Genomic DNA, 25,939 nt, shown 5'->3' on the forward strand with positions numbered 1-25,939 from the left:
GTAAAGGGTGTATCTCACACGTACAGATGCAGACTAGGACGCAATTTAAAGATTTTTGCACAAAATGGGTGTTTTATTAATAGCAGAATAGAACCACTGTATGTAAAGGGTGTATCTCACATGTACAGATCCAGACTAGTCTGCAATTTAAGTTGTTTTGCAAACTAGGCGGCAATTAAAGATTTTTGCTCAAAGTAGGTGTTTTATTAATAGCAGAATAGAACCATAGTATGTAAAGGGTATATCTCACACGTACAGATCCAGACTAGGCCACAATTAACCACTTAAGGACCACAGGTTTATACCCCCCTAGTGACCAGGCCCTTTTTTACAAATCGGCACTCCACAACTTTAGCGGTTTATTGCTCGGTCATGCAACCACCCAAATTAATTTTACCTCCTTTTCTTCTCACTAATAGAGCTTTCATTTGGTGGTATTTCATTGCTGCTGACATTTTTACTTTTTTTGTTATTAATCGAAATTTAACGATTTTTTTTGCAAAAAAATGACATTTTTCACTTTCAGTTGTAAAATTTTGCAAAAAAAACGACATCCATATATAAATTTTTCGCTAAATTTATTGTTCTACATGTCTTTGATTAAAAAAAAATGTTTGGGTAAAAAAAAATGGTTTGGGTAAAAGTTATAGCATTTACAAACTATGGTACAAAAATGTGAATTTCCGCTTTTTGAAGCAGCTCTGACTTTCTGAGCACCTGTCATGTTTCCTGAGGTTCTACAATGCCCAGACAGTACAAACACCCCACAAATGACCCCATTTCGGAAAGTAGACACCCTAAGGTATTCGCTGATGGGCATAGTGAGTTCATAGAACTTTTTATTTTTTGTCACAAGTTAGCGGAAAATGATGATTTATTATTATTATTATTTTTTTCTTACAAAGTCTCATATTCCACTAACTTGTGACAAAAAATAAAAACTTCCATGATCTCACTATGCCCATCACGTAATACCTTGGGGTGTCTTCTTTACAAAATGGGGTCACTTGTGGGGTAGTTATACTGCCCTGGCATTCTAGGGGCCCTAATGTGTGGTTAGTAGTTTGAAATCAAAATGTGTAAAAAATGGCCTGTGAAATCCGAAAGGTGCTCTTTGGAATGTGTGCCCCTTTGCCCACCTAGGCGGCAAAAAAGTGTCACACATCTGGTATCGCCGTACTCAGGAGAAGTTGGGGAATGTGTTTTGGGGTGTCATTTTACATATGCCCATGCTGGGTGAGAGAAATATCTTGGCAAAAGACAACTTTTCCCATTTTTTTATACACAGTTGGCATTTGACCAAGATATTTCTCTCACCCAGCATGGGTATATGTAAAATGACATCCCAAAACACATTGCCCGACTTCTCCTGAGTACGGCGATACCAGATGTGTGACACTTTTTTGCAGCCTAGGTGGGCAAAGGGGCCCACATTCCAAAGAGCACCTTTAGGATTTCACCGGCCATTTTCTACAGATTTTGATTTCAAACTACTAACCACACATTAGGGCCCCTAAATTGCCAGGGCAGTATAACTACCCCACAAGTGACCCCATTTTGGAAAGAGGACCCCCCAAGGTATTCCGTGAGGGGCATGGCGAGTTCCTGGAATTTTTTATTTTTTGTCACAAGTTAGTGGAATATGAGACTTTGTAAGAAAAAAAAAAAAAAAAAAATCATCATTTTCTGCTAACTTGTGACAAAAAATTAAAAATTCTAGGAACTCGCCATGCCCCTCACGGAATACCTTGGGGTGTCTTCTTTCCAAAATGGGGTCACTTGTGGGGTAGTTACTACTGCCCTGGCATTCTAGGGGCCCTAATGTGTGGTAAGTAGTTTGAAATCAAAATGTGTAAAAAAGGACCTGTGAAATCTGAAAGGTGCTCTTTGGAATGTGTGCCCCTTTGCCCACCTAGGCGGCAAAAAAGTGACACACATCTGGTATCGCCGTACTCAGGAGAAGTTGGGGAATGTGTTTTGGGGTGTCATTTTACATATACCCATGCTGGGTGAGAGAAATATCTCTGCAAAAGACAATTTTTCCCATTTTTTTATACAAAGTTGGCATTTGACCAAGATATTTATCTCACCCAGCATGGGTATATGTAAAATGACATCCCAAAACACATTCCCCAACTTCTCCTGAGTACGGCGATACCACATGTGTGACACTTTTTTGCAGCCTAGATGCGCAAAGCGGCCCAAATTCCTTTTAGGAGGGCATTTTTAGACATTTGGATCCCAGACTTCTTCTCACGCTTTCGGGCCCCTAACATGCCAGGGACAGTATAAATACCCCACATGTGACCCCATTTTGGAAAGAAGACACCCTAAGGTATTCAATGAGGGGCCTGGCGAGTTCATAGAATTTTTTTTTTTTTGGCACAAGTTAGCGGAAATTGATTTTTTTTGTATTTTCTCACAAAGTCTCCCTTTCCGCTAACTTGGGACAAAAATTTCAATCTTTCATGGACTCAATATGCCCCTCATGGAATACCTTGGGGTGTCTTCGTTCCGGAATGGGGTCACATGTGGGGTACTTATACTGCCCTGGCATTTTAGGGGCCCTACAGCGTCAGAATAAGTCTGGAATATAAATGTCTAAAAAAATTTACGCATTTGGATTCCGTGAGGGGTATGGTGAGATCATGTGAGATTTTATTTTTTGACACAAGTTAGTGGAATATGAGACTTAGTAAGAAAAAACAAAAACAAACAAAAACTTTCCGCTAACTTGGGCCCAAAAAAATGTCTAAATGGTGCCTTACAGAGGGGGTGATCAATGACAGGGGGGTGATCAGGGAATCTATATGGGGGGATCACCCCCCTGTCATTGATCACCCCCTGTAAGGCTCCATTCAGACGTCCGTATGATTTTTTACGGATCCACGGATACATGGATCGGATCCGCAAAACACATGCGGACGTCTGAATGGAGCCTTACAGGGGGGTGATCAATGACAGAGGGGTGATCACCCATATAGACTCCCTGATCACCTTCGTCATTGATCACTCCCCTGTAAGGCTCCATTCAGACGTCCGTATGATTTTTTACGGATCCACGGATACATTGATGGGATCCGCAAAACACATGCGGACTTCTGAATGGAGCCTTACAGGGGGGTGATCAATGACAGAGGGGTGATCACCCATATAGACTCCCTGATCACCTCCGTCATTGATCACCCCCCTGTAAGGCTCCATTCAGACGTCCGTATGATTTTTTACGGATCCACAGATACATGGATCGGATCCGCAAAACACATGCGGACGTCTGAATGGAGCCTTACAGGGGGGTGATCAATGACGGAGGTGATCAGGGAGTCTATATGGGTGATCACCCCTCTGTCATTGATCACCCCCCTGTAAGGCTCCATTCAGACGTCCGCATGTGTTTTGCGGATCCGATCCATGTATCCGTAAAAAATCATACGGACGTCTGAATGGAGCCTTACAGGGGGGTGATCAATGACAGGGGGTGATCAGGGAGTGTATATGGGGTGATCACCCCCCTGTCACTGATCACCCCCCTGTAAGGCTCCATTCAGACGTCTGTATGCGTTTTGCGGATCCGATCCATGTATCCGTGGATCCGTAAAAATCATACGGACGTCTGAATAAAGCCTTACAGGGGGGTGATCAATGACAGGGGGGTGATCAATGACAGGGAAGTGATCAGGAAGTCTATATGCGTGATCACCCCCTTGTCATTGATCACCCCCCTGTAAGGCTCCATTCAGACGTCCGTATGCGTTTTGCGGATCCGATCCATGTATCCGTGGATCCGTAAAAATCATACGGACCTCTGAATGGAGCCTTACAGGGTGGTGATCAATGACAGGGGGGTGATCAATGACAGGGGGGTGATCAGGGAGTCTATATGGGCTGATCAGGGGTTTATAAAGGGTTAATAAGTGACAGGGGGGGGTGTAGTGTAGTGTAGTGGTGTTTGGTGCTACTTTAGTGAGCTGCCTGAGTCCTCTGGTGGTCGATCCTAACAAAAGGGACCACCAGAGGACCAGGTAGCAGGTATATTAGACGCTGTTATCAAAACAGCGTCTAATATACCTGTTAGGGGTTAAAAAAAAATCACATCTCCAGCCTGCCAGCGAGCGATCGCCGCTGGCAGGCTGGAGATCCACTCGCTTACCTTCCGTTCCTGTGAGCGCGCGCGCCTGCGTGCGCGCGTTCACAGGAAATCTCGGCTCACGCGAGATGACGCCTATTGGCGTTAGTGTGACCTGGGAGAGCCGCCGCGATGACGCCTTTCGGCGTTAGCGTGGCGGCAAGCGGTTAAAGAATTTTGACCAAAATGGGTGTTTTATTAATAGCAGTATAGAACCACAGTATGTAAAGAGTGTATCTCACACTTTCAGATCCAGACTAGGCCGCAATTTATTTTTTCTTGCCTAAAATGACTGTTTTTCAAAAAACAAAATAGAACCACAGTATCTAAAGTGTGTATCTCACACGTAGAGATGCAAACTAGGCCGCAATTAAAGATTTTTGCCCGAAATGGGCGTTTTATTAATAGCAGAGTAGAACCACAGTATCTAAAGTGTGTATCTCACTCGTACAGATCCAGACTAGTCCGCAATTTAAGTTGTTTGCCCAAAATGGCAGTTTTTCAAATAACAGAATAGAACCACATTATCTACAGTTGCAAGAAAAAGTATGTGAACCCTTTGGAATGATATGGATTTCTGCACAAATTGGTCATAAAATGTGATCTGATCTTCATCTAAGTCACAACAATAGACAATCACAGTCTGCTTAAACTAATAACACACAAATAATAAAATTAATAATTTTATTGAACACACTATGTAAACATTCACAGTACAGGTGGAAAAAGTATGTGAACCCCTAGACTAATGGCATCTCCAAGAGCTAATTGCAGTGAGGTGTCAGCCAACTGGAGTCCAATCAATGAGATGAGATTGGAGGTGTTGGTTACAGTTGCCCTGCCCTATAAAAAACACACACCAGTTCTGGGTTTGCTTTTTACAAGAAGCATTGCCTGATGTGAATGATGCCTCGCACAAAAGAGCTCTCAGAAGACCTACGATTAAGAATTGCTGACCTGCATAAAGCTAGAAAGGGTTATAAAAGTATCTCCAAAAGTCTTGCTGTTCATCAGTCCACGGTATGACAAATTGTCTATAAATGGAGAAAGTTCAGCACTGCTGCTACCCTCCCTAGGAGTGGCTGTCCTGTAAAGATGGCTGCAAGAGCACAGCTCAGACTGCTCAATGAGGTGAAGAATCCTAGAGTGTCAGCTAAAGACTTACAAAAGTCTATGGCATATGCTAACATCCCTGTTAGCAAATCTACGATACGTAAAACACTAAACAAGAATGGATTTCATGGGAGGATACCACAGAGGAAACCACTGCTGTCCAAAAAGAAACAATGCTGCACGTTTCAGTTTGCACAAGAGCACCTGGATGTTCCACAGCAGTACTGGCAAAATATTCTGTGGACAGATGAAACCAAAGTTGAGTTGTTTGGAAGAAACACACAACACTATGTGTGGAGAAAAAGAGGCACAGCACACCAATATCAAAACCTCATCCCAACTGTGAAGTATGGTGGTGGAGGCATCATGGTTTGGGGCTGCTTTGCTGCTGGACGGATTGCTATCATCGAAGGAAAAATGAATTCCCAAGTTTATCAAGACATTTTGCAGGAGAACTTAAGGCCATCTGTCCACCAGCTGAAGCTCAACAGAAGATGGGTGTTGCAACAGGACAACAACCCAAAGCATAGAAGTAAATCAGCAACATAATGGCTTAAACAGAAAAAAATACACCTTCTGGAGTGTCCCAGTCAGAGTCCTGACCATAACCCGATTGAGATGCTGTGGCATGACCTCAAGAAAGCGATTCACACCAGACATCCCAAGAATATTGATGAACTGAAACAGTTCTGTAAAGAGGAATGGTCAAGAATTACTCCTGACCGTTGTGCACATCTGATCTGCAACTACAGGAAATGTTTGGTTGCAGTTATTGCTGCCAAAGGATGTTCAACCTGTTATTAAATCCAAGGGTTCACATACTTTTTCCACCTGCACTGTGAATGTTTACATGGTGTGTTCAATAAAAACATGGTAACATTTAATTCTTTGTGTGTTATTAGGTTAAGCAGACTGTGATTGTCTATTGTTGTGACTTAGATGAAGATCAGATCACATTTTATGACCAATTTGTGCAGAAATCCTTATCATTCCAAAGGGTTCACATACTTTTTATTGCAACTGTAAAGTGTGCATCTCACACGTACAGATGCAAACTAGGCCGCAATTAAAGATTTTTGCCCAAAGTAGGTGTTTTATTAATAGCAGAATAGAACCACAGTGTGTAAAGGGTATATCTCACACGTACAGATCCAGACTATGCTGCAATAAAAGATTTTTGGCCAAAATAGCAGAATAGCACAGTATCTAAAGGGTGTTTCTTACACAATGACATATGCAGCAAAGGCTGCAAAATTAATTATTTTTGTCCAAAATGGGTGTTTGTTTTTTTTACTAACAGAATATGACAGCAGTATACAGGTCCTTCTCAAAAAATTAGCATATTGTGATAAAGTTCATTATTTTCTGTAATGTACTGACAAACATTAGACTTTCATATATTTTAGATTCATTACACACCAACTGAAGTAGTTCAAGCCTTTTATTGTTTTAATATTGATGATTTTGGCATACAGCTCATGAAAACCCAAAATTCCTATCTAAAAAAATTAGCATATCAAGGTTCTCAAAACGAGCTATTAACCTAATCATCTGAATCAACTAATTAACTCTAAAACACCTGCAAAAGATTCCGGAGGCTTTTAAAAACTCCCAGCCTGGCTCATTACTCAAAACCGCAATCATGGGTAAGACTGCCGACCTGACTGCTGTCCAGAAGGCCATCATTGACACCTTCAAGCAAGAGGGTAAGACACAGAAAGAAATTTCTGAACGAATAGGCTGTTCCCAGAGTGCTGTATCAAGGCACCTCAGTGGGAAGTCTGTGGGAAGGAAAAAGTGTGGCAGAAAATGCTGCACAACGAGAAGAGGTGACCAGACCCTGAGGAAGATTGTGGAGAAGGACCGATTCCAGACCTTGGAGGACCTGCAGAAGCAGTGGACTGAGTCTGGAGTAGAAACATCCAGAGCCACCGTGTACAGGCGTGTGCAGGAAATGGGCTACAGGTGCTGCATTCCCCAGGTCAAGCCACTTTTGAACCAGAAACAGCGGCAGAAGCGCCTGACCTGGGCTACAGAGAAGCAGCACTGGACTGTTGCTCAGTGGTCCAAAGTACTTTTTTCGGATGAAAGCAAATTTTGAATGTCATTCGGAAATCAAGGTGCCAGAGTCTGGAGGAAGACTGGGGAGAGGGAAATGCCAAAATGCCTGAAGTCCAGTGTCAAGTACCCACAGTCAGTGATGGTCTGGGGTGCCATGTCAGCTGCTGGTGTTGGTCCACTGTAGTCAATGTAGCTAGCTATCAGGAGATTTTGGAGTACTTCATGCTTCCATCTGCTGAAAAGCTTTATGGAGATGAAGATGTCATTTTTCAGCACGACCTGGCACCTGCTCACAGTGCCAAAACCACTGGTAAATGGTTTACTGACCATGGTATTACTGTGCTCAATTGGCCTGCCAACTCTCCTGACCTGAACCCCATAGAGAATCTGGGATATTGGGAAGAGAAAGTTGAGAGACGCAAGACCCAACACTCTGGATGAGCTTAAGGCCGCTATCGAAGCATCCTGGGCCTCCATAACACCTCAGCAGTGCCACAGGCTGATTGCCTCCATGCCACGCCGCATTGAAGCAGTCATTTCTGCAAAAGGATTCCCGACCAAGTATTGAGTGCATAACTGAACATAATTATTTGAAGGTTGACTTTTTTTTGTATTAAAAACACTTTTCTTTTATTGGACGGATGAAATATGCTAATTTTTTGAGATAGGAAATTTGGGTTTTCATGAGCTGTATGCCAAAATCATCAATATTAAAACAATAAAAGGCTTGAACTACTTCAGTTGGTGTGTAATGAATCTAAAATATATAAAAGTCTAATGTTTATCAGTACATTACAGAAAATAATGAACTTTATCACAATATGCTAATATTTTGAGAAGGACCTGTATAATGCTTGAATTTCACACGTGAAGATGCAGCATGTAAAATTGGGTATTTTGCATAAAAAGGGTGTCTTTTAAAACCCATAAAATAATAGCAGTATTTGTAGCTTAAATTGCACACTGACTAATGCAGCAGAGGCATTAGGTTATTGCCAAAAATGCCAGAAAATTATTGAAGTTTTTAAAACTTGTTTTTAACTATCACAGATGCAGCACAGATGCAGCAAGGGCTGCAATATTAAGTATTTAGCAAAAAAAGGGTGTTTTTTTACTAACAGAATCAAAAAGCTGTATATAACGCTTGATTTTCACACGTGCAGGTGAAGCAAGGGATGTAAAATGGTGTATTTTGCCAAAAAAGGGTGTTTTTAAAAACCTAGAAAATTATGGCTGTATTTCTAGCTTAAATTTCACACTGACTAATGAGGCAGAGGCACCAGATGTTAGATATTGCCAAAAAAGGGTGTTTTTTTTTTAAAAACCAGATTATTAGTTTTTCAAGCTTGGATTTGAATGTCACAAAAGCACAGATGTAATGCTAGTGCACTGAGCTTGCATATAATGGCCACCAACCACCTAACTAACAGACGGATAAAAGTTATTTTTCTCTGTCACTGGGCTCAGGGCAGAGGAAAAAGATTGTGCACTGCACCCACACAACTAAATCTATGTAGATCGCTGAGTTCAATTGGAGTTCTGATAACAAATTCTGTCCTATTCTCTCCCTCACAGCAGCAGCATCCTATCCCTACACTAAGCACAGCAGAGTGACGTGCAGCGTAACGTGACTCCAGCTTATATAGAGGCTGGGTCACATGCTGCACTGGCCAAACACAGCCATTAGTAGGTAAGCCTGTGATAGCTTCTAAGGTCACACATTTACACACTTGTTGATTGGCTGCTCTGCAGCCTTTCAAAAAGCGCCAAGAAATCGCTGAACCGAAACTTTTACTGAAATGTTCGGGTCCAGGGTCCAAAAATCCTAAACTTCGGTACGAACCCGAACTTTACAGTTCGGGTTCGCTCAACCCTAGTTATTTTAAGTCATTTCACTAATTTGTCTGTTACATTGTCAGGTGAAATTCACCAATTTTTGGCTGTGATATACCCCTGCTCAACATAGTGGACAGGGAAATACATTTCACTAATTCGTCTGTTACATTGTCGGGTGAAATTCCCATATTTTTGTCTGTGATATAACCCTTGCTCTACCTAGTGGACAGGGAAATACATTTCACTAATTTGTCTGCTACATTGTCGCCTTGGGGTCCCTGCTAGCCCTCAGGATTGCCCTGGAACAAGGAGCAGGGTAAGACGACCTGTTCCTTCTGGACGCGGAGGAACAGGAGTCTCACTAGCCAAGCTGCAAAGGGAAGAGAGCATAAACAGCCTATGGATATGGCAGGAGGATGAAAAGCACTTCCACACCTACCTGCCACAGACACACAGACTGGATCCCGTGCAATACAAGCTAGTGTCCACACCCAAACACCAATGGACACAGCACACACACAAACACACAGGAACCCAGATCCATAGGTACATACCATAACAAGGAAAACATCAAGTGGACATCACATAAACTTAAGAATCACAATTTGTTTTATGACCACAAGGGTGGCCCCCACTGGCAGATGGAATAACCAGGAGGGTGTCTCCAGCAGAGCATGGCTGAAGAACCCCTCAGCAACTGATATCCAAAGAGGCTTTATAGCCCAAAGTGGCCACACCCACACAGACACACAAGGAGAGGGAATTAACCCTTCCAAGACTAACCAGGGAAGTGAAACCACTTAAAGGGGAAGTGTCCAAATGTACAACACACTGCAGCTGTTACTGAAGGCAACGACATGGGTGGCAACCATGTCCTGGGAGTCAGCCAGAAGGCCGAGACACTGCCACCACATGTACATAAACCAAACGCTGCCACGGACAGCCACAGTGAAGGGAAATGTCACAGTGCAACCCTAACATAAGACCTCGTGCACACCAGACATACAAAGTGCATAACATGCACACACAAGCAAAGTGCAACCGCATGCACAACATAGCAAGCTGCAAGGATACAGCTCAGGCTGCTATGCTGCCACATAAATACTGTTGCCAGCGGCAACCACAGGTGAGGCAAATACCACAGCCCTCACCTGTGATTGACAACAGACCAAACCGTTGACAACCACATGCGGTTCAGGAGTCACGACCATAACCATGGCCGTGACATAATCTTCCCCGAAAAGCGTCCCCGTCACCATGGAAATGCCTGTGGGTTAGAATATACCATCGGATCTGAGTTTTTACGATCACAGGGGAAACTCAGATCCGATAGTATATTCTAACCCACAGGTGTTCCCATGATGACAGGGATGCTTGTCGGGGAGGAGTATGCGAACAACTTTACAGATTGGAAGAAAAAATATGTGAATATTCTAAATAACGAATATATTTGCTGTATTGCTATATATTTGTTTTTTTAGAATATTCGTCAATTTTCTTTTCCATATAAAAACATGATTCCTTCCTGCTTAAGTTGCTTGACTCATTGGCCCACAAGCAAGAAGCAGTGAGAAATCATGTTTTTAGATGTTAAAAAATTATTAATATTCAATATAGCAAATATATAGCACTATATTCGAAATTTTCACGAATTCTCGAAGTTGCGATATTCGCAAAAAATAAATGTTATTTAAATATCCGTTCTCAACACTAAAGAGGCAGTGGTCGCACAGAGGCACCAGCACAGCAAAAGAGGGAGCAGGGTGCAAAAGCATCTGTCACATCCAAAATTTAAAAAAATTGTCTGTTCCATTGGTGGGTGACATTAACCCATTTTTGCCGATGAAAAACCCCTGCTCTGCATAGGTGACAGGGACTTAAATGTATAAAATTTGTCTTTAATTGACGCGGGCACCCTCCTTTCATTCTATCCTTCCGCTTTAATAATTTGTCCCACATTTCTGCTCGATCACATTTCATTTAATCCATTTACCTCCCTTGGATGTGGTATCCCTTTCTCTGGCTGCCTTTCTGGCCCGGAACCCTGATTCCCCATTACTCATGATCACCATGGTAGGTGCATAAAAGAACATCTAAAGTTGATAAAGAAGATATTGAATAGGATCGGGGACGTGTGATCAGACAGAAGTTATCTAGAGTCAACAAAGCGGCAGCAGGGCCTCTCCTGTCTAACGTTTCCTAATCCAAAATACCGCAGTGACATTCCCTGTAATTTTTAATTAATCATTCCAATAACAGGGCATCTTGTGAGTACTGTATTGTTATTTATCGTCACTACCTCCCCTAGTCGGGAGAGGGTAATTGCCGTGCGCCTTCTCCATTCATTCGATCCTTCCGCTTTGATAACTTGTCCCATGTTTCCGCTCGATCACATTTCCTCTATTCACCTCCATTGGATGTGGTATCCCTTTCTCAGGCTCCTTTTCCAGCCTGGAACCCTGATTCCCCGTTACCCGTGATCACCATGGTAGGCGCATAAAAGAACATTGAAAGTTGATAGAGAAGATATCAAATTGGATTGTGGACATCACGGGGATGTGGGACATGGTGGAGTAGTATGTGTGCACACGCCTACACGTACTGACTGATGGGTCTGCCCCCTTCAACATCTGGGTCTCCAAATTGGGAACATGGCCTGAGCTTGCCCTTTACGCCTTGGAGGTGCTGGCCTGCCCTGCAGCCAGTGTATTGTCTGAATGTTTGTTTAGCACGGCAGGAGGGGGTTATCAAAGAGAAGCGCAGCCGCCTGTGCACAGTAAATGTGGACAAGCTCACGTTCATTAAAATGAACCAGGCAGGCAGGGGCGTACATAGAAGTCATTGGGCCCCATAGCAAGAATCTGAATTGGGCCCCCTAACTCCGCCCACTACCCACCCCAGGCCCATCCCACCACCTATGGCTCCTCCCATGACCCCTCCCTATTATGCCTCCCAAAATGCCCAGGCACCGCATACTTACTCCGCTCCCCGACACCCGTGATGCTCCTGATGCCCCCACGGCTGCCGCTGAATCCCCCTGTCATGCGGATCCGGCGATGGGGGGGAGCGGGGCGGTTGGTCATTTCCCCCAAATAGTAATTACCCCCACACTGCCCCATATAGTAATTTCTCCTGCACTGCCCCAACACAATAGTTTCCCCAAATAGTAATTTCCCCCACACTTCCCCCATATAGTCATTTCTCCCACACTTACCCCATATAGTAATTTGCCCCCACATAGCAATTGGAGCTCCTTGCCCTAGCGATTAACACCTGCCACTTCTTTGACCTAGTAGTAGGCACCTGCCATATTAGTCCTTCCCCTTGCAGTGGGCACCTGCCCAGTGGCTCCTTGCCTTAGAGGTGGGCACCTGCCCCATCCTTGCCCTTGCAGTGGGCACCTGCCCCATCCTTTCTCTTTCTGTGTGTACCTGCCCCATTCTTGCTCTTGCTGTGGGCACTTTCTATATGAATCCTTGCTTTTGCAGTGGGCACCTGCCCCCACAGAGTCCTTGTGCCAGTGGTGGGCCCAAGCCCGATGTGTCCAGGGGGCTGCATGAGCACTTGAGCAGGAGACCAGTCCTGCTGGGAGGAGGAGACATAGCCTGAAGGAACCCGGTGCCTGAAGCAAGAAAGTGCAGGTAGCCATCCCGGCTGAAGTCAGCGTGGCTGCACACAGAAAAGTTCCACAGCGGGAGGAGCGGAGAGCGGATTCTGCAGCAGAGGGGCGGGAGATGGCTCCATACACCGTCTGCTCCCGTCCACATACCTGGCACACTTACCTGCCTGCTCACGTCTCCCCACGCGCCGGATCCCGTAGCTTCATAACTTAATCTCCATAGTCGGGGTCCCACCGATGCTGTTCACTGGAAGTAGGAGGAGCCATTGTGCTGCGTCCCGGCGCACGGGGGGGAGGGAGAACTGTCTGTGCAGCAGAGTAGACATAGGGGAGGGGCCTTCCATGTGCTCCGGCCCCCCCTGTGCCGCGGGCCCCATAGCAACGGCGTGGTCTGCCTATATGGGCGGTACGCCACTGCAGACAGGGATCCCACAGGACTTGTCCGAACCTTGTGCAGAAAAGACATGTATACTGGCCTCATCCAGCCATTGTTGTACTCCAGCACACTTTCTTTTTGTTTTATTTTTTTATATTTCTAAATGTTTTGGGGTCTACCCAAATTTGAATAAAAAAATAAAAAATAAAAGACGCTTCCACCTACACCACCACATCCACCGCCTACTCAACCTACTACTTCATATGGACCTCCTCCTCCTAGATCAAGATTATATTTTTTTTATTTTTACGTATTTTATGTTATTTGAAGTCATTTCCCTATTCACATTTGTTTGCAGAGCACTTGCCATGGTCTTAACCACATTTTGCTACCATTTGCAGCCCTCTAGCCCTTTCCATGACTTTTTTAGAGCCATTTTAGTGCTCCAAAGTTCGAGTCCCCATTGTGCATGCCAAAGCAGATGTATAGGGAGTGCTGAAGTCCCAAGTACCAAAGTGAGAAAGCAGTGTGTAAATTTGGGGTGAGATCACCCAGTGTCTCATACATTTATATGCATATAATTTTAGAAATGGACAAACGGTGGTTTTTAATGGTGGTTTTATAAGGTTAGACACAGTCAAGTCACATTATTATAACTATTTCCTACTTTCAAAATTGGCGGCATGTAGCTTATGAAGGAAGTTATGTGTTGTGAGCTGTCTTGGTGGGTATACACAGTGTGCAATAGGCTGTCTGCACTGTTATCTGTTGTTAATCAAGGGCAGACTGACACACTACAATGGAGCAAAAGATGAACCATGGACTACCAGACATGTGTCTAGAACAACAGTTCAGCAAACTGTACTCTAACTCTACTGCATCTCTGCTACCAAAGTTCCATCAGCTGAAAGGACTTCAATTTTAATAGCAGTATCTGAATTGAACCTCCACTGATTAGCAAAGGGTTACCTTCTCCAATGAGTCACATTTTCTTCTTCATCAAACAGATTGATGTGTCAGGCGAGAAACATCAGAGAAGAGACACCCTGCAACCATTGCTGGAAGAAAGCTGGTAGTGGCAATGTTATCATCTGGGGAAAGTTTTTAGCATTATCTGAGCCCACTAATCCATGCAGAAGGCACTCAACCAATTTGTGTATGAATCCATCTTTAAAGATCATGTACACCCATACAACCTGATTGTCTTCCCTGGGGCGGACTAAACATGTCACATGGCTAGAAATGCCCAACTTGGTTGGATGAGCATGATCAAGACTTCCAAGTACTATCCTGACCCCCTCATTCTCAACAATTGAACCCAATTGAGCATTTGTGGGACCACCTCGATTGTGGTGTTCATGGTATGGATCCTCACCCATGCACCCTCCAGCAGATGTGAGATGCACTGCAGTCAGCATGACTCTAAATACCTGTGACAACTAGTGTGGAGTGAAGAAAAGCACTCAAAGCAGAATTTGTTCAGAAGTTTAGGAAAACGTTAATTTGCAACAAATCCAAATTTCCTTGCGCTTCATGGCAAAGAATCAGATTTTCCTACAATGGCGGCTACATGTGTTACAAAGCAAAACTTAATTTAGAGGAGACAAACCCGATAACGTAAGATCACCCATAATGCTGTGCAGCCAGTCAGTCTGCAGACAGCCATCCCCTGTGATGTCACAATCATATAAAACCCTCCTCCCCCTCAGTCTCTGTCATTGTCCTGTGAACTGAGCATAGAGAGAGATGTGGCAGATGCTAGAGACAGTGTTGCTGAAAATGATTAATAGAAGAATATTGGAGAGAGAGACTGCAGGAAGACGTATTCTGCATCAGCCGTAAACTAAGATATGCAATTCAATACCAATAAGATGGAAGCCTTTATTATTCCAGTGCCAACCTGCCAGCCAATACCATCCAGTCTGCACCCTTAGGGGGGCCAGGTCTAAATGATGATAATCCTCATCTTTTGCTGGCTTTACTTATTCCAAATTATCCTTCTTGATTTCCATGTCCTAGAAAAGTCAGCAAGATACAGACAGGGGAGGATCTGAATGTTCCTTATTATATATTCTAATCAATATTAGATCATGTAGAAAAGGAGAAAAAGCAGATGGCAGAAGGATGGCTCCCACCTGTAGAAATAGGAGAGCGCCTGGGTTGGAGAAGTAGGATTAGAGGCCAGAACATACATAATATGTATATTGCGCCCCCACCTAACCAGACAAACCCCATACCAGCAACAGCCCCTGTTTAAAGGTGCATTAAAGGTGCTGCTCGGCCATTAACAATAAAGAACGACTGTACAGTCGTGGCCTAAAGTTTTGAGAATGACACAAATATTAGTTTTCACAAAGTTTGCTGCTAAACTGCTTTTAGATCTTTGTTTCAGTTGTTTCTGTGATATAGTGAAATATAATTACACACACTTCATACGTTTCAAAGCCTTTTATCGATAATTACATGACATTTATGCAAAGAGTCAGTATTTGCAGTACTTTTTCAGGACCTCTGCAATTCGACTGGGCATGCTCTCAATCAACTTCTGGGCCAATTCCTGACTGACAGCAACCCATTCTTTCATAATTATTTCTTGGAGTTTGTCAGAATTAGTGGGTTTTTGTTTGTCCACTCGCCTCTTGAGGATTGACCACACGTTCTCAATGGGATTAAGATCTGGGGAGTTTCCAAGCCATGAAGTTGCTGTTGGAGGGTGTTTTGGTACCATTCTTTATTCATGGCTGTGTTTTTGGGCAAAATTGTGAGTGAGCCCACTCCCTTGGATGAGAAGCAACCCCACACATGAATGGTCTCAGGATGCTCTACTGTTGGCATGACACAAGACTGATGGTAGCGCTCACCTTTTCTTCTCCGGACAAGCCTTTTTCCTGATGCCCCAAATAATCGGAAAGAGGCTTCATTGGAGAATATGACTTTGCGCCAGTCCTCAGCAGTACATTCACCATATTTTCTGCAGAAGATCAATCTGTCCATGATGTTTTTTTGGGAGAGAAGTGGCTTCTTTGTTGCTCTTCTTGACACCAGGCCATCTTCCAAAAGTCTTCCCTTACTGTGCATGCAGATGCGCTCACACCTGCCTGCTGCCATTCCTGAGCAAGCTCTGCACTGGTGGCACTCCGATCCCGCAGCTGAATCCTCTTTAGGAGACAATCCTGGATTTTTTTGGACGCCCGGAAGCCTTCTTAACAAGAATTGAACCTCATTCCTTGAAGTTCTTGATGATCCTATAAATTGTTGATTGAGGTGCAATCTTAGTAGCCACAATATCCTTGCCTATGAAGCCATTTTTATGCAATGCAATGATGGCTGCACGCGTTTCTTTGCAGGTCACCATGGTTAACAATGGAAGAACAATGATTTCAAGCATCACCCTCCTTTTAACAGGTCAAGTCTGCCATTTTAATCCACTCAGCCTGACATAATAATCTCCAGCCTTGTGCTCGTCAACATTCTCACCTGAGTTAACAAGATGATTACTGAAATGATCTCAGCAGGTCCTTTAATGACAGCAATGAAATGCAGTGGAAAGTTTTTTTTTGGGATTAAGTTAATTTTCATGGCAAAGAAGGACTATGCAATTCATCTGATCACTCTTCATAACATTCTGGAGTATATGCAAATTGCTATTATAAACACTTAAGCAGCAACTTTTCCTATTTCGAATATTTATGTAATTCTCAAAACTTTTGGCCACGACTGTACAGTCCAGTCTTCATTATTACATGAAAATCGAAGCATGGACACATCCCGCCCGCAGCACGGCCGCTCAATGTGGTCATACCCTAAGGCAGAGTAGCCTGGGTATACTTTATTTATAGAGATTTGTGACAATTTTTCAAAACTTCACTTATTTCTAGTGACAACCCACCAGGACCTTACTGAGCCACTCCCAGTCCGTCTAGCTTCTTTCAATGCTGCACATGGTGGTTACTCTAGATATTAGCTGGTGGTCATAATAATGAGACATTACTGTGTATTAACAATATTAAGAGATTGGTCAGTGAATAGCTCGCTGTTTATAAGTAGTGAGCTTCGAGGTCATAACCATTTGTGCTTTGTATTGTACTAAAGTTGTGGGAATTTAGCAGAACTCATGTTAGCTGTAACTGATATAAGAGGGTTCTGTTAAATTCTATTATTTTGCAACATTCCTGATTTATTCCCATTTTAAATGAAAGTGTTCAGCTACAATATGCTTCTATTTGCTAATGCACAAGCATAATAACATGCAAAGGCTATGCAATTCTTCATTTACTGGACATCCATATACAGTATAGGGGTCTTGATGTTTTCACTTGTTGGAAATTGAGCCTGGATGCTTATAGAGATGCTGAGTTATGCATACAAATATGTCAGAAAATAGATATAATTGGAAGGAAATTAAAGGAATACTTAGATCCCGTTCAGTTTAAAATGTGACACAATTAACACATGGATGGTAAGGAGATGTTATTATCTACAGAACCATGACAACTTAATAGCAGGTCTTCAAGCATCTTTCTTTTCCTGTTATTAGTCTAGCAATCTGGGTAGCATGACACATTCTTACAATATACCGTACCCAGTCCTTACTCTGCACTGAGAATAAAAAGTAGCTGTGCTTCTCCCGCTGTGCCTCAGCTCATTATGTGATGAATGTCATCTTCACTTGTTTACATATGACTTATGTAATGGCATGGTGCAAATCGCACAAAGTGCATGGCATGAGCTATAGTAACCAGACATAGAAACATAGAAGACTGACAGCAGAAAAAGACCACATGGTCCACCTACCATAGTCTGCTCTTAACTAGGGATGAGCGAACCCGAACTGTATAGTTCGTGTTCGTACCGAATTTTGGGGTGTCCGTGACACGGACCCGAACATTTTGGTAAAAGTCCGGTGTTCGGTGCTTTCTTGGCGCTTTTTGAAAGGCTGCAAAGCAGCCAATCAACAAGCGTCATACTACTTGCCCCAAGAGGCCATCACAGCCATGCCTACTATTGGCATGGCTGTGATTGGCCAGTGCAGCATGTGACCCAGCCTCTATTTAAGCTGAAGTCATGTAGTGCCGCACGTCACTCTGCTCTGATCAGTGTAGGGATAGGATGCAGCTGCTGCTGTTAGGGCCAGATTAGGCAGTGATTTACTCTTCAAAAACACTTAATGAAGTGATCGATCTACAGCTGTGAATCATTCAACCTCTGCTATTTAATTGCTCACTTTTTAGGCTGCCCAGAGCGTTTTTCTGTCACTTTTTTCTGGGGTAATCGGCGGCCATTTTGTGTCTTGTGGTGCGCCAGCACAAGCTGCCACCAAGTACATTTAACCATCAATAGTGTGTTTTTTTATTTTTTTTTGCTATATCCTACATCAGGGGCTTGGCTGTGTTTGCTATTTTATTGAGGGGTGAAATACAATTGCCAAAATAGCAGTACCCTAAATCTGGTGTTTCAGCTGTGGCTAGCCAATTGTAATACTGTCTGCTGTCTGGCAAAGGATATATTTTGTTCTGGGTTGAAATACAATTCCCAAATTAGCAATTCCCTAAATCAGCGGTTTCTGCTGTAGCAGGCCAAGTTTAAATCTATCCATAAAAGGGTATATTACATTGAAGGTGCTGATAGGGTCATCCTCAATAACTTCACACGCTACCGTGCATCTCCAAGTCTAATTCTGTCCGTAAACGTAAATCTGTCATCCAGCGCCTAAATAATGGGCCTACAATATATATTCAGCTTAATCTGTGTTTACTGCTGTGGCTGGTAAAGTTATTTAGTGTCCGTCAAAGCACAGTTTTTGTTCTGGGTTGAAATACAATACCAAACTTAGCAATTCCCTAAATCAGTGGTTTCTGCTGTATCAGGCCAAGTTTAAATCTATCCATAAAATAGTATATTAGATTGAAGGTGCTGATAGGGTCATCCTCAATAACGTCACACGCTACCGTGCATTTCCAAGTCTAATTCTGTCCGTAATTTTACCATTATATTACGGGACAACCCAAAGTTAAATGAATCTCTACTCTGTCTGGGTGCCAGGGCCTAAATATCTGACAATAGCCTGTTCCAGTGGTGGGTGGTGGGTGACATGAAGCCTGATTCTCTGCTATGACATGAAGCCTGAATCTCTGCTATGGGACCTCTCTCCTCTGCCTGGGTGCCGGGGCCTAAATATCTGACAGTGGCTTGTCCCAGTGGTGGGTGACATGAAGCCTGATTCTCTGCAATGGGACCTCTCTCCTCTGTCTGGATGCCGGGGCCTAAATATCTGACAATGGCCTGTTCCAGTGGTGGGTGACGTTAAGCCCGATTCTCTGCTATGACGTGAAGCCTGATTCTCTGCAATGGGACCTCTCTCCTCTGTCTGGGTGCCGGGGCCTAAATATCTGACAATGGCCTGTTCCAGTGGTGGGTGACGTGAAGCCTGATTCTCTGCTATGACGTGAAGCCTGATTCTCTGCAATGGGACCTCTCTCCTCTGTCTGGGTGCCGGGGCCTAAATATCTGACAATGGCCTGTTCCAGTGGTGGGTGACGTGAAGCCTGATTCTCTGCTATGACGTGAAGCCTGATTCTCTGCAATGGGACCTCTTTCCTCTGTCTGGGTGCCGGGGCCTAAATATCTGACAATGGCCTGTTCCAGTGGTGGGTGACGTGGAGCCTGATTCTCTGCTATGACATGAAGCCTGATTCTCTGCTATGGGACCTCTCTCCTCTGTCTGGGTGCCGGGGCCTAAATATCTGACAATGGCCTGTTCCAGTGGTGGATGACGTGAAGCCTGATTCTCTGCTATGACATGAAGCCTGATTCTCTGCTATGACATGAAGCCTGATTCTCTGCTATGGGACCTCTCTCCTCTGTCTGGGTGCCGGGGCCTAAATATCTGACAGTGGCTTGTTCCAGTGGTGGGTGACATGAAGCCTGATTCTCTGCAATGGGACCTCTCTCCTCTGTCTGGGTGCCGGGGCCTAAATATCTGACAGTGGCTTGTTCCAGTGGTGGGTGACATGAAGCCTGATTCTCTGCAATGGGACCTCTCTCCTCTGTCTGGGTGCCGGGGCCTAAATATCTGACAATGGCCTGTCCCAGTGGTGGGTGACGTGAAGCCTGATTTTCTACAATGGGACCTCTCTACTCTGTCGGGGTGCCGGGGCCTAAATATCTGACAATGGCCTGTTCCAGTGGTGGGTGACGTGAAGCTTGATTCTCTGCTATGACGTGAAGCCTGATTCTCTGCAATGGGACCTCTCTCCTCTGTCTGGGTGCCGGGGCCTAAATATCTGACAATGGCCTGTCCCAGTGGTGGGTGACATGAAGGCTTATTCTCTGCAATGGGACCTCTCTACTCTGTCTGGGTGCTGGGGCCTAAATATCTAACAATGGCCTGTTCTAGTGGTGGGTGACGTGAAGCCTGATTCTCTGCTATGACGTGAAGCCTGATTCTCTGCAATGGGACCTCTCTCCTCTGTCTGGGTTCCGGGGCCTAAATATATGACAATGGCCTGTTCCAATGGTGGGTGACGTGAAGCCTGATTCTCTGCTATGACATGAAGCCTGATTCTCTGCTATGACATGAAGCCTGACTCTCTGCTATGGGACCTCTCTCCTCTGTCTGGGTGCCGGGGCCTAAATATCTGACAGTGGCCTGTTCCAGTAGTGGTTGACATGAAGCCTGATTCTCTGCAATGGGACCCCTCTCCTCTGTCTGGGTGCCGGGGCCTAAATATCTGACAGTGGCCTGTTCCAGTGGTAGTTGACATGAAGCCTGATTCTCTGCAATGGGACCCCTCTCCTCTGTCTGGGTGCCAGGGCCTAAATATCTGACAATGGCCTGTTCCAGTGGTGGGTGATGTGAAGCCTCATTCTCTGCTATGACATGAAGCCTGATTCCCTGCAATGGGACCTCTCTCCTCTGTCTGGGTCCTGGGGACTAAATATCTAATAGTGGCCTGTTCCAGTGGTGGGTGACATGAAGCCTGATTCTCTGCTATGGGACCTCTCTTTAATTGATATTGGTTAATTTTTATTTATTTTATTTTTATTCATTTCCCTGTCCACATTTGTTTGCAGGGGATTTACCTACATTTTGCTGCCTTTTGCAGCCCTCTAGTCTTTCCTTGGCTGTTTTACAGCCTTTTTAGTGCCAAAAAGTTTGGGGCGAAGTTCGGGTCGAGTTCGGATCCTGAACCCGAACATTTCCGGGAAGTTCAGCCGAACTTTTCGAACCCAAACATCCAGGTGTTCGCTCAACTCTACTCTTAACCGATTTCTTCCTCCTTGACACCGTGCAAAACACGGACACCGTGTATCTGCAAAACCCAGACACCGGCAATGTGCTTTCCGCATTTTGCGGATCCGCACATTGCCAGAACTATATAGAAAATGCCTTTTCTTGTCCGCAATTGCGGACAAGAATAGGACATGTTCTATAGGCTCTACAAAAAACGCAGTGTTCGCCCGATCAGGCCTGATCTTGTGCGCACACTTGCGTTCAGTCCGCCCCCACCGCAGTGACAGAAATGTTTTTTTCTGATCACTGCAAAAACACTGTAAAATCGCTGTGGCACTATAAAGGTCACTTTTGAGGGGCATAGCGAGTTCATAGAAGATTTTTTTTTGGCACAAGTTAGCGGAAATAGATTTTTTTTGTTTTTTTGTTTTTTCTTACAAAATAAAAAAATCTCACATGAACTCACCATACCCCTCACGGAATCCAAATGCATTACATTTTTTGGACATTTATATTCCAGACTTCTTCTCACGCTTTAGGGACCCTAAAATGCCAGGGCAGTATAAATACCCCACATGAGACCCCATTTTGGAAAGAAGACACCCCAAGGTATTCCGTGAGGGGCATGGTGAGTTCCTAGAATATTTTTTTTTGGGCACAAGTTAGCGGAAAATGATTTCTTTTATTTTTTTTCTCTTACAAAATCATTTTCCGCCAACTTGTGCCAAAAAGAAATATTCTAGGAACTCGCCATGCCCCTCACGGAATACCTTGGGGTGTCTTCTTTCCAAAATGGGGTCACATGTGGGGTATTTATCCTGCCCTGGCATTTTAGGGGCCCTAAAGCGTGAGAAGAAGTCTGGAATCAAAATGCGCTCCTAAAAGGTACTCATTGGAATTTGGGCCCCTTTGCATCTAAGCTGCAAAAAAGTGTCACACATGTGGTATTGCCATACTCAGGAGAAGTAGGGCAATGCATTTTGGGGTGTATTTTTACATATACCCATGCTGGGTGAGAGAAATATCTCTCTAAAATACAACTTTTCCCATTTTTTTATACAAAGTTGTCATTTGACAGAGATATTTTTCTCACCTAGCATGGGTATATGTAAAGATACACCCCAAAACACATTGCCCTACTTCTCCTGAGTACGGTGATACCACACGTGTGACACTTTTTTTTGCAGCCTAGGTGCGCAAAGGGGTCCAAATTCCAAAGAGTATCTTTACGATTTCACAGGGCATTTTTTACGCAATTGGATTCCAAACTATTTCTCACACTTTAGGTCCCCTAAAAGGCCAGGGCAGTATAAATTCCCCACAAGTAACCCCATTTTGGAAAGAAGACACCCTGAGGTATTCCGTGAGGTGCATGGTGAGTTCATGTAAAATTTTATTTTTTGTCACAAGTTAGTGGAATATGAGACTTTGTAAGAAAAAAAAAAGAAAGAGAAAAAAGAAATCATTTTCCACTAACTTGTGACAAAAAATAAAAACTTCCATGAACTCACTATGCCCATCAGCGTATACCTTAGGGTGTCTACTTTCCGAAATGGGGTCATTTGTGGTGTGTTTCTACTGTATGGGCATTGTAGAACCTCAGGAAACATGACAGGTGCTCAGAAAGTCAAAGTGCATAAATTCCCATTTTTGTACCATAGTTTGTAAACGCTATAACTTTTACCCAAACCAATAAATATAAACTTATTGCATTTTTTTTTATCAAAGACATGCAGAACAATAAATTTACAGAAAAATGTATGTAGAAATGTTGTTTTATTTGAAAACTTTTACAACCGAAAGTGAAAAATTTCCATTTTTTTACAAAAATGTTGGTCAATTTTGATTAATATAAAAAAAAGTAAAAATGTCAGCAGCAATGAAATACCACCAAATGAAAGCTCTATTAGTGAGAATAAAAGGAGGAAAAATTCATTTGGGTGGTCAGTTGTATGACTGAGCAATAAACCTTGAAAGTAGTGTACAGTCGTGGCCAAAAGTTTTGAGAATGACACAAATATTAGTTTTCACAAAGTTTGCTGCTAAATTGCTTTTAGATCTTTGTTTCAGTTGTTTCTGTGATGTAGTGTTGTCACTTCTTTTTCAGGACCTCTGCAATTCGACTGGGCATGCTCTCAATCAACTTCTGGGCCAATTCCTGACTGATAGCAACCCATTCTTTCATAATCACTTCTTGGAGTTTGTCAGAATTAGTGGGTTTTTGTTTGTCCACCCGCCTCTTGAGGATTGACCACAAGTTCTCAATGAGATTAAGATCTGGGGAGTTTCCAGGGCATGAACTCAAAATGTCAACGTTTTGGTCCCCGAGCCACTTAGTTATTACTTTTGCCTTATGGCACGGTGCTCCATCGTGCTGTAAAATGCATTGTTCTTCACCAAACGGTTGTTGGATTTTTGAAAGAAGTTGCTGTTGGAGGGTGTTTTGGTTCCATTCTTTATTCATGGCTGTGTTTTGGGGCAAAATTGTGAGTGAGCCCACTCCCTTGGATGAGAAGCAACACCATACATAAATGGTCTCAGGATGCTTTACTGTTGGCATGACACAGGACTGATGGTAGCGCTCACCTTTTCTTCTCCTCTTTCTGCAGAAGATCAATCTGTCCCTGATGTTTTTTTTTTTGGAGAGAAGTGGCTTTGTTGCTGCCCTTCTTGACACCAGGCCATCTTCCAAAAGTCTTCGCCTCACTGTGCGTGCAGATGTGCTCACACCTGCCTGCTGCCATTCCTGAGCAAGCTCTGCACTGGTGGCACTCCGATCCCACAGCTGAATCCTCTTTAGGAGACGATCCTGGCGCTTGCTGGACTTTCTTGGACGCCCTGAAGCCTTCTTAAAAAGAATTGAACCTCTTTCCTTGAAGTTCTTGGTGATCCTATAAATTGTTGATTGAGGTGCAATCTTAGTAGCCACAATATCCTTGCCTGTGAAGCAATTTTTATGCAACACAATGATGGCTGCACGTGTTTCTTTGCAGGTCACCATGGTCAACAGTGGAAGAACAATGATTTCAAGCATCACCCTCCTTTTAACAGGTCAAGTCTGCCATTTTAATCCAATCAGCCTGACATAATGATCTCCAGCCTTGTGCTCGTCAACATTGAAACCTGAGTTAACAAGACAATTACTGAAATGATCTCAGCTGGTCCTTTAACGACAGCAATGAAATGCAGTGGAAAGGTTTTTTGGGGATTAAGTTAATTTTCATGGCAAAGAAGGACTATGCAATTCATCTGATCACTCTTCATAACATTCTGGAGTATATGCAAATTGCTATTATAAAATCTTAAGCAGCAACTTTTCCAATTTCGAATATTTATATAATTCTCAAAACTTTTGGCCACGACTGTAGTGCAGAATTGTAAGAAGTGGTCTAGTCATTAACCGCCTCCGGACTGCCTAACGCAGATGTGCGGTCCGGAGGCGGCAGCGCTGCGCACAACGACGCATATACGCGTCATCGCGCGAGACTTTGCTTTTTTTTTTCTTGGCTTGCTTTTTTTTTTCTTGGGTAGTCTCAGGGAATACCCCTAAATTTAGTTGCCCAAAATGTCAAACAGAGGGTATTCTTCTGAAGAGGCCTACAGGCTTCTGACCCATTCGGATGAGGAGTGGGAACCCTCATCTGATGAATCCAGCGGGTCAGAATACGAACCTGTAGAAAGCAGTGGCTCTCTGACCCAAAGTTCGGACGAGGAGGCTGAGGTCCCTGATACCACCAGGCGTACCCGGCCCCGTGTCGCTAGACCACAGGTTGCGCAGGATCCGCTTCAAGAGCAGCAGAGTGGGGCTGGTGCTGTCGGATTACGTGGTGAGGCATACACCAGCAGCCCAGCCCTCCCTGGACCTAGTACCAGCACTGCCGTACAACCTTGTGAAGTAGCGAGCACCAGAAGGGCAGTTGAAGCTGGTACGGTGGCACGTGCAGTAGTGACCCCGTCGCAGCCACCGCAAAGACGTGCCCGTAGAGCCCCTAGAATCCCAGAGGTGCTGGCAAACCCTGATTGGCAGTCCCCAACTTCAGCCGCACCCGTAGTTTTCCCTTTCACTGCCCAGTCTGGAGTTCGGGTTGAGACAGCTCAGATCGGTTCGGCCCTGGGATTTTTTGAGCTGTTCTTGACTGTGGAGCTCTTAGACATAGTTGTGGCCGAAACAAACAGGTATGCCACACAATTTATCACCGCTAACCCGGGAAGCTTTTATGCCCAGCCTTTCCGGTGGAAACCAGTCCAAGTTTCCGAAATTAAAACTTTTCTGGGCCTCCTCCTCAACATGGGCCTGACAAAAAAGCATGAATTGCGGTCATATTGGTCCACAAACCCGATTCATCACATGCCCATGTTCTCTGCTGCTATGTCCAGGGCACGTTTTGAGGCCATCCTGCGTTTCCTGCACTTTAGTGACAACACCGCCTCCCGTCCCAGGGGCCACCCTGCTTTTGACCGGCTCCACAAAATTCGGCCCCTCATAGACCATTTCAAACAGAAATTTGCAGATTTGTATACCCCAGAGCAAAACATCTGCGTAGACGAGTCCCTGATACATTTTATCGGGCGCCT

This window comes from Bufo gargarizans, chromosome 3, assembly GCF_014858855.1.
Source record: "Bufo gargarizans isolate SCDJY-AF-19 chromosome 3, ASM1485885v1, whole genome shotgun sequence".
Taxonomy (NCBI): Eukaryota; Metazoa; Chordata; class Amphibia; order Anura; family Bufonidae; genus Bufo; species Bufo gargarizans.